Consider the following 18289-nt stretch of genomic DNA (forward strand, 5'->3'; position numbering starts at 1 on the left):
AAAACTGAATGCTCAATTTTGTAAGCTCTTACAATAAAGTTAAGATATTGACTAGAAATAAAGGAAACTCTGAAAATTGCGGTGGGGGTAGATGAAGTGATTTCAGTGAAGCTGGTGACCATTTGTCAAACAGCCTGAGGTGGTTTGCACTGATAGTGGTCTCTCCTGTAATACAGTTGCCCTACAAAGGGCTGATGATTGTCTTAAGGATATATCTTCACCATAATTTGGTACTGCTTCAGCTATAACCAGATTTAAATCCTAGGAGGTGACTCATAGTGAAGTATAAAGTATGATCTGTGAAGAGTGAAATACACACCCAAATAATTGCCTGATTTTTACAACTTATCAACCAAATCCACATGTGATGGAATGAGTCTTAAGACTGTGGGGTAATAATGGGAGGAATACTATTTTGGGTTGAGCCAAATTTATTGATATGGGCTTACTAAAGAGATTCTGGATTCAGTATGTTAGCTTAGGTGTCTGGAATGACTCTACTAGCTTGCTTGGTTGGTTGACTAAAATTTGAACCTAAAGGTGACCTATATTAAATGAATTTGAAGTGCCAAAAAGTGTCTGGCATCATATTTTAGAGGAAAATATTAATTTGCTTGAGGAAATTAAAATTCTAGAGTAGTCTTTCATGTAACACCCTACCCTGTTACTATGTCTCCCGGGAGATATAGCCTTCACCTAGGCTATGAGAAATACACTGGTAAGGAGAGTCCCAGCATCCTTTAATAACTCTCTGGTACATGCTTACTCTCTGTATACTGGGATTGGCAGTAGGAATTACTGCCAGTGAACTAGACTCCCTGAATCATTGGGAGTAATGTATTTGAGAATTCCAAGAGTCAAGTGATAGCATTTAGTCACCAAAATCAAAATGAGAGAGATTACCAGAATAAGCTGCACAGCTAAAGCAGTGACCAGTCTTTAGTGTTGGTTGCTTGATAATGGTGTCCCCAGAACTGAAATAGATGGGAAGACTTTTTTTTTTTTTTTTTTTTGATGGGAAGACTTTTAAAGTCTTACTTGATCTATATTAGAAAGACTCTCTAGGTCTGAGAAGTCTGACTTGAGTCACTACAAAAGATAGTCATGACCTGTCAGTCAATTCCCAGTTTTGAGCCAATTCACAGACACAGAGACTCTTAAATGAAGAGGAGGCTGAGACCTCTTAAGGAATAATACTGCCATATTTCCAACACTTATACATATATTTTTCTCCTGCCCTTCCTCAAAAAAACAAAAACAAAAACAAAAACCTGTAGCCTAGCTATTTACCAGAATAATACATTGGGAAAGGGAAACTAATCACATATTTCAGGAATTATTGGGATTGATTAAACTGACTTTAAATCCCAGAGATCCATAATATCATTTTGGTCTACTAGTCTGAAAAAGGGCTTGTGAAGGTAGATTCATGGGATTTTACTGGGTTCTGACTCACAGTGGACTCAAGTTATCAAAATCACATTCTGTTTTTATTTTTCCTATTTCAATGTACATAATTAATATAGATTAATTATGCATCTTGTAGAATATCCACATCAGTTCCCTGACTTGATATGGGCTATTATTATAGGAAAGACCAAAGGTAAAATACTGTAATTAACTGCTTCTCTTTATCAAAATAGTAAACCCAAAGTAATACTGCATTCCTAGAGAGACTGCAGAGATTAGTATTACCATCAAGGATTGAAAAATGCAGGAGTGTTGGGATACCTGGGTGGCTCAGCAGTTGAGTGTCTGCCTTCCGCCCAGGGTATGATCCTGGAATCCCAGGATCTAGTCCCACATCGGGCTCCCTGCATGGAGCCTGCTTCTCCCTCTGCTTATGTCTGCCTCTCTCTCTCTCTCTCTTTCTCTGTGTCTCTCATAAATAAATAAATAAATAAATAAATAAATAAATAAATAAATAAAAGAAAATGCAGGGGTGTTGATTCCTTCCCCTATGCAAAAGACTAATGGACCTTGGAGAATGACTGTGGATTACTAAAATTTTATTCATGTGATGACTTCAACTGTTTATCTAAATTCATTGTTGGGGCAAATTGAGTTAGCATCAATTCATCTGATGAATGCTTTTTCTTTACGCTTGTTAGTAGAGACTATCAAAAAGAGTTTCCTTTCAGTCTGGCAAGGCCATCAGTAGATTTCCCCTACTCCACCCAGGACTGACTTTCCAGAACTATTCCATAATCTAGACCATAGTGTCTTTAATAGCCTTTCCTTTCTACAGTATGTCATGCAGATCTGTAATATTATTATTACACAGAGCAGATAGTATGGTGAGAATGAGTGGTAGTCGTTTCTGACCTCAGATGAGGCAGCTCTTTTAGTTTCTGTCATTAAAGTTATGTTACCAACTTACAAAGAATTAGTAGCTTCAACACTTTGGGCCAAGTTGCAGCTTTAATGAAATATTTTCCTTATAAAGAAAAATAAAGATATCAATAGTCTTTCCCCAGAATAGTTGAGAAAATGAGATAGTGAATATAAATATAGTGTTCATTACATAGTAATTGCTAAGTAAATGTTAATTATATTGAAGAATGACATAAAAGATGTTCACAATGAGTTCAATGAAAAAATACTGCAAAATGTGACCCCAAAAAAGCCTAGAGCAAGAAAAGGCTCTGAAACAAGTTAAGAGAGCCATGCAAGATGCTCTGCCACTTGGACCGTGAGATTTGGATCTAGTACTTGAAGTGCCTGGGGCAGACGAGAATGTTGTGAAGGAGCCTTAGATAGATCTCTGTATGCAAATCTTAGCATATACAGTGAAATAGTTTACTTCCCTAGAACTTTATACCAGAGGTCTGGATGTAGACACTTCCTTCCAAAAAATTTGTTTAAAATTCTTTGTTGAAATATAATTTTTTAAAGATTTATTTATTTATTTATTTATTTATTTATTTATTTATTTATGATAGACACAGAGAGAGAGAGAGAGAGGCAGAGACACAGGCAGAGGGAGAAGCAGGCTCCATGCAGGGAGCCAGATGTGGGACTCGATCCCGGGTCTCCAGGATCAGGCCCTGGGCTGAAGGCGGTGCCAAACCGCTGAGCCACCCAGGGATCCCCCTGAAATATAATTTTCATAAAGAGAAGTGCACATTACTAAGTTGACATGTACACAAATTATAAGTGTTCAGTTTATGAAATACTAAATACTGGTTCAAGAAAAAAAATCACTTGCACCCTGAAGCTCCTATTAGGGTCCTTCCTATACTTACTCCACAAGTAGAACTATCATTATTTCAATAGTGTACAGTGTACCATATTTTAATTTTATACAAATAGAAGTGTATATTGTATACTCTTTTTGTGGCTGGCTTCTTTTGTTCAACATTATTTCTTGAGATTCATTGACACTGTTGAATGCAGTTGTAGTTCATTCATGCTCATTGCTGTTTAATCCATTGTGAGAATTCCCAGCCAATTCTTAAACCAACCTGTTCTTTGACAGACCAGTGACTGACATTGGTTTAAATGCAAAGACCTCAGATTCTAATGACTCAGTTTATTGAGAGAGGTATAAGGAAATGTGGGAAAAGGAGATAGTATTAAAAATTCACTCTGGAACATCCTCGACACAAAACCACAATGATTTTTCACTAACATGGGGAAGTAATCATTTCAACAGAGATTTCCACTGTCTACGGAATATAAACCATTTGATACACTAGACCGAAAATTAATTTCAATTCAATCTGGTCAAATTTACAATACCCTGGGTCCTTGTACTGGCCTTGACAAAGCAGCTGGGATACTGAGGTTTACTACCAAGAATTCAAACAAGAAACCACTGGATCTAGGGAGTGACTAGTAAAGAAAATGGAGACCAAAACCATAGACTCCAACATCTAGAATGTGGAAAGCTGAGAAGTCATTCTTACAAATGGGGACATATCACCTATTGCTTTAAGCAATATATTTCCACATCTTTCAACCAAAGAAACTTTTCATCCTTCCCTGCTATCTCTTAAGATCTTTATGCCTGTCATTTCACTTTCTGGTAATGAAGAATGTGCAAGTCTCTAAGGCTTAGTTTCCTGGTCTTTAAAATAAGTATAATACCTATTTCCGTAGTACCATTGAGAGGATTAAATAAGTCAACATGTACACAATGGCTCATGTTATCACTATCAAAGAAAAGCCATTTCAATCTTTAAACACTGTTTCTAGCAGTCATTGTCCATTTAACATGTGAATACTAGGTTGACAAATATCAATGAGATCAAAAGCTCCTGATTTTCAACTTGATGATTAATTTGTGCTCAGACTTCAACACTGATAGTCTTGTATGTGACAGGAACTAGGAGAGATGTTGAAATGTCATCTGTGCTGTTGTCTGTGTCCTAAAGGACCTGCCCAGGGCCCCTCTCACTCCCAGTTACAGAGTATTTGGTCCACTGAGCTGGGTGAGGTCACCACAGTCCTGGCTTCTTTATGAAATTTCAAAACCAGAGGCTGTAAGGGACCTTACAAGACATGTGACCCAGGGTCCCTCCAAGCTAGTATGTATGGCATCCTTGACAGGGGTCTTTCACCTTCTGTTTGAACACCTCAGTGCAGGAAGTTCTGTGCCTTATAATGCAGACTGCTATTTGTTGGACTGCCTGGATTGTCACCTGCCACCTTTTCATATTACACTGAAATAGTCTCCCTGTAACTTCCACCCAGTGGTTCCATCTCTACTTTCTAGACATTCACAAACAGTCTGTACTCTCTTCCACCTGACAGCCTACAGAAAGATTTCCTTTCCCTTTGGAGATACATCACTTACCAAAAGATGGCTGGCAAGTGATCTTTAATCCAGGAGAATTACTGAGTAAATTTAGTAAAATAAGTGTGTGTGTGTGTGTGTGTTGAATTTTTTTAAGACTTATTTATTTGAGAGAGAGAGAGAGAAAGAGAGAGAGAGAGAGAGCACAAGGGGGAGGAACAGAGGGAAAGGGAGAGAGAATCTCAAGCAGACTCCTTGCCAAGCACAGAGACCAAAGTGGAGGCTTGATCCTGCAACCCCAAGATCATAACCTAAGCCAAAATAAAAAATTGGACCTTCAACCAACTGAGCCACCCAGGTACCCCTACATTGAATTTTAAATGTATGTGAGATAGAGTGTTTATTAATGAGGTACACCAAAACTTTCATTTATGTGAATATAGCTTGATAAGGAAATAGGCCAAACTTCACATTCATATGTGTGTTGAATCTGTACTGCTAGAGGGTCTGGATTTGGTGACAGTTTTAGAGAAGTGGGGATAGAGGGTTTAAGAATATGAGCTATGGAATTAGACTGAATGACAAATTTTGCTTTTCTCTACCCTTTAATAGCTGTGTCACCCTGAACAAATTTCTTAATTCTCTGAGCTTCAGCTTCCTTATCCATGTTTTGTTTTTTAACAAATTAAATGAGAAATTATGAGACTAAAATGAGAAATTATGAAAATTTTAGCTCAGTTTAGCACATAGTAGATACCTAATCAATAAAAATAAATTATATGATAACAGTTAGTTTGATTATTGCAATTCTTGAGTGCCCATGACCTTATTTTAGCACAAAAATCCAGTTTTTTTCCCAAAACTCAGCCACTTATCCAAGGCCACTTAAGTAGCAAGTGTCAGGGGTTCCTGGGTGGCTCAATCAGCTAAGCATCTGCCTTCAGCTCAAGTCATGATCCCAGGGTCCTGGGATGAAGCCCTGCCTCCTGCTCCCTGTTCAGCAGGGAGTCTGTTTCTCCCTCTCCTCCTCCTTTGTGCTCTCATTGTCTCTGTTGCTAACTCTGCCTCTCTCTCTCTCTCTCTCTCTCTCTCTCTTTCTCTCTCTCTCTTAAAAAAATAAAATCTTAAAAAATAGCAAGTGTCAGGGTAAGAAATCAAGCCTAAACCATATATGACTGTAACTTTCACACCTTTTGTTACTAGACCCAAGGTGTCTTTATGTCACAGGACTAATTAGCAAGATAGGCCATTGGCAAAAATCGAGACCCATTCTTCTAAACAGCCACCACAGGAGATAATATATATATTTCAAAGATGTTGACTTTGATCAGAATATGTCTAGACTCTTCTTTAGAATGGACTTCAGAGCCAGTAGATTTTTTTTTAATTCTCAATGGCAGCAAATTATGTCTTTTATTGCCAAAAAAATAAAATTCACCCTCATTTAGAAGTCATTCAGAGTTAAAGTCTGATGAGTAAGCTGGGTGATAAAGGGAGTTAGTTTTATGCCACACACAGCAATGTGCTATTGAAGCTGAGCCCAATTTCCTTATGTGATTTGTAAGCAGGCTCCAAAGCAGTCCCCAAAGAGGAGTTTCCATAAGGTTTTGAATTTTTCTCACCGGATTAAGCCTATACCTCCAAGAAAATTCTTTCAGGAAAGACAATGTTTATTTAAAGACATAAATTCCCACTTATTTTTTGAAGGTTTAAGTCAACTTCATTAATTCACCTAAAGACATAATTCAGCACAAGATGTGCTAAAGATATTATGCTAAATCCTAAGGCTTCAAAGACAGAATCACTTCCAACAAGACATTTAAAATGCAGCCAAGGGAAAAGAAAGAGTAGTGATATCATGGAGATTGACTTAGGATTGTTTTATACATAAGGTTTTATGAGAACATCAAGGAAGGAGCTTAATTAGATTCAGGAACCAATCTTGGTAGACTTGGAGATGGTGACAATTTACTGACTTTGGATGGACCTGCAGGAGTAAGCCAGGCAGACAGTCAGGAGAAAAGAATTGTAGGCAGATGGGATAGAATAATAGAAGTCTATGAAACAGAATGGGGCATTCAAGTAACTACAAGATTGTAGATATGGTTAAAGTGGGGAGCAGTTACAGGGTTATGTTGCAAAACAGATTTATAGAACCAGGAAGGAGCAGCATCACAAAAGGATATATTTGAAATATTAAGTTTAGTTTTAACCCTAAAAGTAAATAGGAGCAAAAAATGCTTAGTTTTACTGGTTAAAAAAAAAACTCTGGCAGCAGCAAGGAGGGACTCTGGTGAGACAAAACCAATAAAGCTATAGACAAGATTCAGTCAAGATATCATGAAGATCTGGATGGAGATGGTGGGAATGAGGATTGATGAAAGGGTATGGGGTTTAGGTAGGACTACAACAAAGGATCAATTAAGAAGACTTGGTAACCAATGGAAAGTGGCAAGTAAAAATAAAGAGGGAGATAAGGCATTTTTATTACAGCATGGCTCACTCAGGGCCCCTGTATTTCTTCAGAAGCTTAAATTATCAAAGAGGATATCTAGGCACTAATGTCTAGAACAGTCTCTCTCTTTCTCTCTCTCTGTCTCTGTCTCTCTCTCTGTCTCTCGCTCTCTCTCTCACACACATACACACACTCTGCATAATGAATACATTTCATTATTTTTAGTCAATCGCAGGGCCATCACATAGAATATAAGTGATGCATGAGGCCAGAAATAATTTTAGACCTTTGTGTTTGGCATTTATTTAAGGTTATTATCAAGAGATAATAGACTATGTGCTCCTTATAATAGAGCTGTAGTTTTTTTTAGAAATTAAAGTAGCAAGTAGTGAAATGCCTCATGCATGGCAATGATATTTAGCTTCTTCTTTTAGTTTCTTTCTGAGATATGGGGTCCAAGGTGATTTTAAAAAGAGTCCTTGGAGACTGCTGTGAGTTTTCCATTGATTTCATATGCACAGAGGCTTCAGGTGTGCTCCAAGTGGTGCCTATTGTTAACCAGTTTTAAAGGGGAAAGCATTTACTTTAAAAAAAAAACAAAACTGAGATGAATTTCAGGCCAAGAGAAAAACAGCAACCATCAAAGACCTATGCTTTGCCACTTCTACAACTACCATATTGCAGATGGACGTAGGAAGGTAGACAAAGACTCCTATTTTTAAAAAAATCTTTCTGGAATGCTCAAGCTGCTCCCTCAAATCTCCATGGTGAAAAAAGATTTTTTTCCTTCCCCATGAAAGATTATTCATAGACAGAAGAGTCCAAAGAGGTTTGGGCAGGGATCTGGGAGCACATTTGGTTAGGATAGGAGGTAAGATCAGTAGCGCAACAAAGGGAAGAAGGACCATTACAGAAGAGTCGCCTCTCTCCTACACTCAAAGTTTGGCCTCACAGAATGGCCCTGGAACTAAGAGCCCAGAGAGAGCACCCATGCAAGCAGCTTTTCTCTCTAAACAAGTCAAATTTAGCCATTCCTTGCCTGGAATAAACTCATAATCTGATGGTGAATCCTGTCTTAACTCTAACTCATTATAGCACAAGATAGACATGGTATCACAGAATCAATACAAGTAATATGCTGAAGGAGCAATTAGGAGACATTAGCCCAGGCTTCCTGTATGAGACAACATTTGCACAGGAATTTGAAGGACATACATGATTTTCATAGCAGAGATAGTGCTGTGTTTCCTTCAAATGGATGTTCTTATGAGAGAGGTGTAAACGACACATGCTTCTGTCTTCAATGAAGATAATCATTCTCTGCCTTCAGTAATCAAGTGGCCTCCCCATGTGTCGTAACTAAGTAGGTGACACCATGACCTCCCTAAAATATCTCTCCATCTGCTAAAAGGACGTCACTGAATCTAGCCTTAGAGAATTAAATGGACACTTACAGATTCATACCAGTCTGAGATATGCCAGAGAATAAGATTGTCGAAGGGCATGAGAGGGAGAAGTATTTTAGGAACCCAGAGAATTTATATTTAGAGCAGACATGGATTGAGAAGCAAATGTGCCAAGTGCCAACTAGAGGTAATTTACAACACTCTGGGTTAAATCTCAGCACTTCTTAATCCCTTCTTTAACCCCCCATTTTCCTATTTTCCTTATTTCTCATTGCAACACAAAGGTACCAAGATTGTGTCTACAACTTAATCTGCTTCAGGCTCCCCTGAAAATCATAGAAAAGACTGTAGAACAATTTGGAGATAGGATGAACATAAGGAATCAGTCCATAAGGAATGATGAAGAAAAAAAAGCCAGGTTTATCTTGGGACAGAAATGTTTCTTCTTTATTATGCACCCTCCAGAAATCCTAAAACAAAAGCCAGATCCAGGCATGTGGGATATAAGAGCTTTATTATATGAAACTCTTTCAAAGTATACAAATCATCCAAATTCACATGATTTGGATAAAGACTGGAAAAGGCTTGTGTGCTGCGATGGCCATGCTAAGAATTCCAACAGTGTAGGAGTGGGGTATCAGCTCCTCTGTGAGGTGGGTCAAGGCTCAGATTGTTGGACCTCGGCTTTCTAAGCAGGACCACACCATAGCTGCCCACCTAACTCTTAAGTCTGTTGTGTGATGTGGATCCACTGTGTGACTCTGTCTTGACTCTCTGACCACAGGACAGATATGGCATATATTTCTGGAGCATTAATTTAACTTGACTATCACAGGAAAAATAATCCAAATAATCTTTATTAAAATATAACTAATATTTGTTGAGTACTTAATAATTGCTTAGCACTATGTTAAGTGATTTATATAAGTTAACTAATTTATCTGCTTATCTCAATAATAAGATAGGAATAACTGTAATCTTTGTCTTAAAAGTGAGAAAACCAATGTACAAAGAAGCTAAATAATTGACTCAGAGCTGTACAATATTAAGTGGCGGAATCAAATTTTGGATTCACACAGGTATGCTGTGATCCACAATGCAAAATTTTAAAAATAAAATAAAATTACATAAACAGCTTCAAGGAAATTGCAAACTTCTTAAGTGTGTCTCTTAGAATGAAGTCTTTACTCTTCTTTGCTCAAGGACTTTTTTTTCCTCAAGGATATTTTTGTAGAAAACTTTAAAACATAACAATTTATGTATGCCAAGTCATGTGCTCAACACATCGATGAATTTGAGAGAAATGTTAGAATCCCTGCCCCTCAAACACTTGAGGAAGAAAATACACATGCAGGCAAATGGCACACATGTGAGTTTAAGGCCGCTAGCTCCATGTCTTGTTAATGTTTGCAGAAAGACAGAGGCTGCATAGCCTGGATAGTCAGGGCCAGTTTCTATGAGCATTTAGAACTAAAGTAGATCCTTAAGGAAATACAGATTTAGGGGGAAGAGGAAAAGCCTATTGATGCATCAAGTTTAAACACAGGCATAGAAGTAGAATGGATATTCACCCTGGGAACAAGTGGGAGGAGGGGGGAGAGGTCATGACAGGCAGAGAAGTTTCATGTTATTCAGTTAGAGAAAAATGTTGTTAGGCAAAGTGAAAAGCTCTGATAGAGATTCGTGAATGTCATTCTGCTCCTCCCTTCATTTACTGAATGCTTTCTGTCTTTAGGCACTGACATTCAGGCTAAATTTGATCCAAACAGAAGGGAGAAACATATATATATATATGCATATATGCTAGAAGGTATCATGGTGACAGTGGTCTTCAGGAAGGTTTGAGTAGAATGGAAATGGAGAATGGGGGAGATGAGAACTTGTCAATTGGTTGTTTTGCAATAATCATGTTGAGAGGTAATGAGAGCCTGAACTAGTAAGAAATAAATGGTTAGAGACAGAGAGGGCACATTTAAGAGATGTCATGAAGAAAAAAAAATCAATATGCATTACTAATAGATTGAACTGAGGGACAAATTGGCAATGTAATAGAAATCTGGAAAACGGTGGTATCCATGGCTACACGGGGTAGGCCTGAAAGAAGCACTGAGCTACAGGGAGTATTCTGGTGTTTTCCAGTTGAGTTTTAGCTATAACCCATCAAAATACTTAGGTAAAGCAGTGCTGTAGGAAAGTGACCATTTGAAAGTAAACCTTCAGCGAGCTAGTATATTTAGAAACTTTGATCTTCCTATAAACAACAAGAAAATAAAGACAACTGAACTCTAAAAGTTGATGAGAACTTTCAGTTAAAGACAGCAGGTTCATCACACGAATTGGATTTGGCCACAACCCAAAAGAAACAAGACAGAAAATGCTGTAAAGCAATTGTAAAAGGACATACACACAATGGCAAAAAGAACAGCAGTAGAGACAAGAGAAAACATTTTGAAGCTGGAAAGCAGTAGTGTTAATGGCAGTTAACACTGGCCATTCTCTACTGGCTAGAGAATGTTGAATCTAATTTAATTCCTAATCTGAGGAAAGATAAGAAATGGACTCGTTTACATCATAAAATCTCCAAAGGCTCTAGAATTGGAAGAACTAGGTATCCAGGAAATATGGTTTGTAGTGGAGGGTGGGAATATAGAGTTAAAAACAGGATGACTCATAGATAGTCTTTTGATGAAGCAGTTAGACTCCCAGGTCCTCCTCCTGTTCCATGTAATGTCTTCCCCACTGCAGAAGCCTTAATGGATTTTTCTCTGGAGAGAATAAAACAGAATGTCTCTGGACTGAAAGGATACTGAGCACTAAGGAGAACAGAGATAATGAACACACTGTAAACACAGAGACTGATGAAACTCAAAATTGTCAACTCTGTGTTTAGACCAAAATTCTGAGAGGAAATAATATCCAACAAAAATTCAGAACAAAACTCTCAGTTAAGTTGGAGGGTAGGAAAATAATGATTTTTTTATGAATGAATATATGTAAAATATTTACCTCCCTTACATTCTTTATAAAGAAGCTTCTGAAGAATGTATTCACCTGAAATGATGGTGAGATCCTACATGATATGAGGTAAAGGATTCTTCAAGATGCAGCTACAGGGAGCTTCCCACAGTGCAGTTGGGTAACATGCTTAGAAACCAACAAGTCCAGATTGAACAGAAAATTCTGGGAGAAAGTTCTTCAATGATATGCAACTTATAATTTGATTGGAAATACTGAGAGGAGATTTATACAACTAGGAGAGAGTATAGGAAACTAAGAGATAAGTACATAGGAAATTTAATAAACAAAAAAGTCTTTTCGGGAAAAAAATGATTCTATAATACATAATTCAGCTATGAATAGTGTTTGTATAATGATAGTAATGTAAAACTGTATTTGATCTTATTTTAATTTTACCATATAAGGAAGATGAAATGGACATATTTTATAGGATGTTGAGAATGGAAGGTAGCTAAATCCTCATCTTCTATAACTGGAAGTCAATACATAATTACAAAAACTGAAAAAAAAATCAAGAAATTCTAATTTAGGAATTCTATTCAGAGAAGCTAGAGTAATTACCAAATAATTATCTAAAAGAGCTGAATGTGAATATCCCTGGTATAGTAGGCAGAATAATGCTCCTATTCCAAAAGATGTCTAAGTCTTAATTTCCGGATGTGTGAATGTTACTTTATATGGCAAAAGGGATTTAAGATATAATTATGTTTAAGACCTTGAAATGGGAGAGATTATTCTAGATTCTTAGGGTAGGCCCAATCTAATCATGAGTCTTTATAAGTAGAAGAGAAAGGCAGATGAGGTGAGAGAAATGGCAGGGTAAGAATGACCCAAAGTCCTGCGCTGGTTCTAGATGGAGGGAGTTATGTGCAGGGATCAGGGCTCTAGGCAGATGAGGGTCCCAGCCAGAAACGATCCCCAGATTGCATGGAACTGAAGTCTTCTGACATGTGAGTGAATGAGGAACCAGATTCTCCTTTACAGCCTCCAGAAAGAACTACAACCTTAATGACATTTTCTTTTTATTCAAGGGAAATCTATGTCAGACTTCTGACCTCCAGGAACTATAAGATAATAAATCTGTATTGTTTTTGGCCAGTAAGTTTGTGATAATTTGTTATGCCAATAAAAAACTCACACACATGAAAAGTGGGAAACATTAGCAAAGAAGCAGGTAAATTTTTCATAAGAAACTCTGAAGAAATATCTGACTCTTTAAATCATATTTATGTGTAACATTAATAAAACTTTTTAAATGCTATACAAAGTAAATGTAAGATATTAGTACCTATTAGACCTACCACCAGAAATTTACAACTCAAATTTTTAAAATTTAGGATAAATTGAAAAAGAAATGTGAAATATGACAGGAAAGCTAGGATTACATTGATTTAAGGATGCATAAGTGGGTAGAAATCATACTCAGTTGTAATTAGATTTGTATTTCAGGTTTTTCAAAATTGCGATATTTATATTTATTTTACATGTTTTGTTAGTACATATGTTATTTTAGTTTATGTCTTGCTATTTTTAAATAAGCTTGTGGGAAGCCCTATTTCTAGGAAATTACACTCAAGGAAGATGTACCTAGGAGGAACCAAGGAAAATCTTGAGTTCTGACTTTCTGATGGCAACCATTGCTTTTCTGTCTTTTGGTGATCTATCAGTTGCCTTGAAATGAACTATTTCACTTTCTAAAACAAACAAACAAGAACGGAAGAAAAAGGAAAATGGAGTGGAAAGGGAGAAAACCATAAAGCGAGATGAGGGAAAGACTTAAGAGAATACCCTTGAAGACCCCCGTGGTTTGGAGCCAGAGTATGTAAGGAAGAGACCCAGGTAAATCAACTGAGGAGGATCAGTTGGAGGCAGTGGTTGGCATAGTGGATTCAAAAATGGAGGAAGGTGAGCGTGTGAAGATTCATTCACTTGGCAAATCTTTACTGGGTTGGCAATGAGCTAAGCACTCTGCCAGGCACTGAAGATGCAGAGGAAATAAAAAGATGTCAAAACAAACATGAGTGGGAAGTGGAAGAGAAGGAATATTTTAGAACAAAATTTCATTTGTACCTACTCACAACCATGAAGCACAGCTAATTAATGACATCAGAAAAAAACATTAGTATCTTCCTTGGTTTGGTAACTGGGAAGAAAGAGGTGGTTGGGGACACTGAATCCTTCAGTCCAATTATTCATGTAACTATTTGCTCAGCAGCTGTGTCTAGAGACAGAATCCATGTAAGGATTACTCAGTAGTACCAGAAATTAGGAGGCGGGAGCCAGAAAGGATTGGCTCAAAACATTCCCCTGGCCCTAAAGGAAGCTGAGAATCAATACAGAAGCTTAGAGAAGACCGAGGCCATGGGCCCTTCTGCTCCCAATGGAGGGTTTTAACATCTACAGCGTTGGTGCCTCCACTCAAAGAGGTCACCTCCATAAATGAGGGCACATGGCCTAGAGATACAGAAGAGCGTAGAATGAAACATGCACTGATGAAGCATGTGTGACTTTGAAGAATTTGCTTTGCAATTTGAATCATTTTCATGTTTTTTTAAGTATTTTTCGTAATATTTCATGTAAAGGCAGATTAGTAGTGAAAGGCACATGTTTCTCTTGGTTCTTTTATGTTGTCTTATAAATGTTGGGTCTTCAGAAGTTGTATTATTTTTGTCTCTGCTGTGGAGGCCTGCTGTTTCCTTAATTGATGTGGTAGCATTTGACTGGCTTTATTCCCATCGTCACATAATCATTATTTCCCATATCTCGGTTGTTGCTCCATTTCATTAACTTTTTCAGAAAATTGCTCCCTATTTATCTATTTATAGGTTTTGAATGCGTGTAGTCTTTGTCCAAAACCAGTATGATTTCCTTTATCTTCTTGCTTTTGATCTTTAATTTTTCTTTGTCTAGAATCAATCATATTTCCTCCCAATACTTCCTTTGATACTCCCTTTTCTAGCTGCTGCCACAGTAATTGGAATTTTCTTGAATTTGTACTTTATTTAAAATCTTTTGGGTATGGGTGGTCAATTTGGAGGACAGCAGTAGTTCACCAGCCTCAGCTCCTAATTGTGTGCCCCAGGCTCTTGGTCCTCATTTTTATCCCCATCCTTCACCAAAGTCAATTCCTTGAAAGGCTTCCTGAGCTCCTTCTTTCCACCAAATAGTTTTCCTTCCCTTTATGTTTTTGTTCTGTTTTTGTTTTTGTTTTGGAATTTTTCTCCCTTCGTTTGTCTATCATTTTCTTTTAACCATAGAATTATCATTACTTATAATCCTGGTCCTTTCACTACATGTCAACTTATTCATTTTAATTCATTTTCTGGTTTTACATTAACTATCAGTACCACTATTTACTTATGGATCTAAACTTTTTAGGTTTCCTTTTTATTTTCTATTAGCTAGTATGTAAAAATAGCCTCTTATTAGCTCCATGTACTCATTGGTTTGATGTCATCTTTATTGTGTAAGATCATTAAATTCATTTTAGCTGATTGATTCTTTTGGCATCTCTTATCCTCAGACTGAAGCCAAGAGGAAACTGTGTAGTAGAATTCAATATTTTTCTGTAGAATGAATGAATGAATTGAAACCTGTTTGTATAGGCTCAGGGGAGCAGTGTCGAGTATCTCACCATCTCATTCCGTGTTCCTTTCTGTGATGTACATTTAGATCCAGTCAAGCAAGGTAAGGCTGTGAATCTCTGGGTTCTCTGATTTCAAGATTTCACTAACTGTTTATGAAACCTTTTATCTAGTTAACTCAGCTGCTTGCTATTAAGATGCGTTATCTTCTTGGCTCAGAAATAAAAGTCCCAGGGTAAGGAAATAAAGACGCCTGGTGTTCCCTGTTACTGAAGCCCTGCTTGACTGTCCCTGGCTTAAGCTTCCTGGGGCTATATTATCTATAACAGATCTTGTTTTATCATTGTGAAATGTAAATTCTAAGGTATGAGGGGAGCTTCCTGTGCCCAAGAAGGCTGCGGTTCTGGGAGATGGTAAGTGGAAGGAACAAGTAAAACATTTTCTCACTCTCTTTACCACTGAAGAGAATTTTCCCCAAGGCTCTAAGGGTTCCAACAGTCTTGGCCAGCATTCCCTGCATACTAGTGGCAAACAGGTCCTTCGATTTAATTTGGAATCGGGGAATGCTGCTGGAGCTACACTGGCTGGTGGCTTGTTGTACGTTCCTGTTGTAAGCAATATAGACACTCAGCTCTAGGTTTTGTGTCATCTGTGCTTTGATTCTCACTAACACGTGCACCATAACAAGTAATCTCTCTCAGGTTGCTATAATTGATACTTCTGGTGTTTTCCCATTGGTTCATGAAAACTTTTATAGCTACCACCCCACTATACCAATCCTCTTAAGATGAATCCTCCTACTCCTCCGTCCCTGTCAATTATGCCATCACTGCTACACAATAGCAGTAGTGGCCCTCATTCAGGGACATCATCATTACTGCCTGCTACTTTCAAGTAGGATGCAATGATGTCCAGAGCAAGGCCATTAGCTCCCATTTTTCCCAGATTCACGGCACACTTCAGCCTCCATATTTGTGTGGAACTCCTGCCACAGCAGGTGCTGGGCATCCCTGTTCCAAATGGGGTGTGTTCCCTCTGTGGATGCCACCACTGTCATGAATCCTGCTGTGTACATTGAAGGCCTTTGTGTGCCCAAATCAGACTGTGTCTTCTGAAACTCTCACTATATCCCAGCTCATTTTGTATCGCATGCTGAGGCAGGAAAAGGGCCTCCACTGCCTCTTGGAGTTACACTTTGCTGTGTGGGAACTAGAACAGGGCTTCCTCACCAGTCTCACAGAGATTTTACTGGAAATTTTTTGCTTTGTTTCATTTTTTTTATTCCTTGTTTTTGATATAATTTCTACTTCCAAGGGTTCTGCTAAAGAGTTCTGGGGTTTGGGGGTTAAGAATAGGTGGAAGCCAAGAGCTGGATAAGTCACATGCTCACAATTGCCCTTCCCCCTTGGACCTTTATCCACCATCCTTTCAAAATCCTCGTGTGCTCATTCTCTTACCATAAATTGTGTTCTCTTTCCAGGGAACTCCTGAATAATTTATACACCTAGACGTCTTTGGTCCTACCTCTTAGGCTTGCCAGTCTTGGTCAGCTATGTTTGAATCCTAGAGTGAACACAGAGTAGGTTCACTATGAAACGTCTCCTTCCCTTGATTTATTGGTATAAAGGTATATTAGCACTTCTAACCCTTATCATCTTTACTTCCCATAATCCCTTTTATTTACACACAGCTCTGCAGGTCATAGGTATTTTCACACCAAACACTTCCTTAGTGTCATTATAACCCTGTGAGGTATATAGCATGAGTGTTATTGTAACTGTTTTAATCCTGAACCAACTGAGACCACGAAATTACCCCTTGTCCAAAGTACATGATGAATGAGTTGCACAATTTGAGCTCAGCTCAGCTCTCTGTTAACTCTTGTGACTTCACTACATGACACCAATCCTCAAAATCCCTGAGTTATGGTTAGTGATGATGTTTGGATAAGGATACTCCATTTTTAATCACATATATAATTCAATGAGAAGTTTGAACGGTTAGCAAAGTTTGGAAAATTAAAAAAAAAAAAAACTTCTTTGTAAACTAACTTGAAAGCTTGGTAAGAGAGTGTTTTCCTAGATTTCCCTCATAGCTAATAAACATGGTATGACTGAGCCAACAGAAGGGGGAAAAAAGTAATAAATTGACTAATTTAATTCCTGCATAGAATTTTATCCAGAGGGATGGCCCTGCTTGCCAGGAATAAAGGAAGTGCTTTAATTCTGTTCAGCAAGCAGACTCAAGCCACCTCTTTGCCAGGCACTGTGCTAAGGTACAAGGAGGGACTGAAAGGATGATTACAAACCGGACCTTAATATCAAGGAGTTCATGGTCTGCTGAGGAAAATAAACCCCAGACATAAGTAACTGAGAGCAGATTGAATGTAATAAGAAACAGATAAAAAGCCATGGTAATCCAGGAAAGTAAGAAATAGGAGTGACAAAAAACATACTTTAAAATGTGCACAGCTTTCCTTTACTAAGGAGCAGGAACAAGGACCAAATCCAGTTTATAAATCAAATACAGAAGAGATATACAATAGCCCCAAATGCCCCACCCCAGACACATGGTCTTTTGTCAGGACAGTTGGCAACTTAGCCTTACTAGGTCCTACCAGAGTTCAGAAGGGATTGCACGCTATTGTTCTTACTCAGGGATAGAATTTAGGATCTGAGCTGTTAACCTCTGAAAATCAGGCCATTTGGCTATGTGGTTTATCTGACTCAGCCCAGTCTCTTTTGTCACAATTGTGTTTTTTCCAGTTTCATTAAAGACACTAAATTTCCATGGGGCAGAGTCCCATTTCAACAAGGTGCACACAACTTGCTAATGATGATCTCAAATAAGAAAGCTGTGTGCATCCATACAAATTGAGATCACACCTTCATTCCTGGAATATAGTTGTAATTACATTAAGGACACATTACAAGTCTGTCGCCTCTCATTTCATTTATTGTGTGTGTGAGCTGTGTTGGATCACTTTATCTCCTATTAAATTGCTAGCATTTCCTTTGGACTCTGATATGCCTTCTCTAGTACAAAACAGCAGCACACCCAACAGTTCCAGTTAGGAAGTGAAAGGGAA

The sequence above is a fragment of the Vulpes lagopus genome, chromosome 5 (assembly GCF_018345385.1).
Source record: "Vulpes lagopus strain Blue_001 chromosome 5, ASM1834538v1, whole genome shotgun sequence".
Lineage (NCBI taxonomy): Eukaryota > Metazoa > Chordata > Mammalia > Carnivora > Canidae > Vulpes > Vulpes lagopus.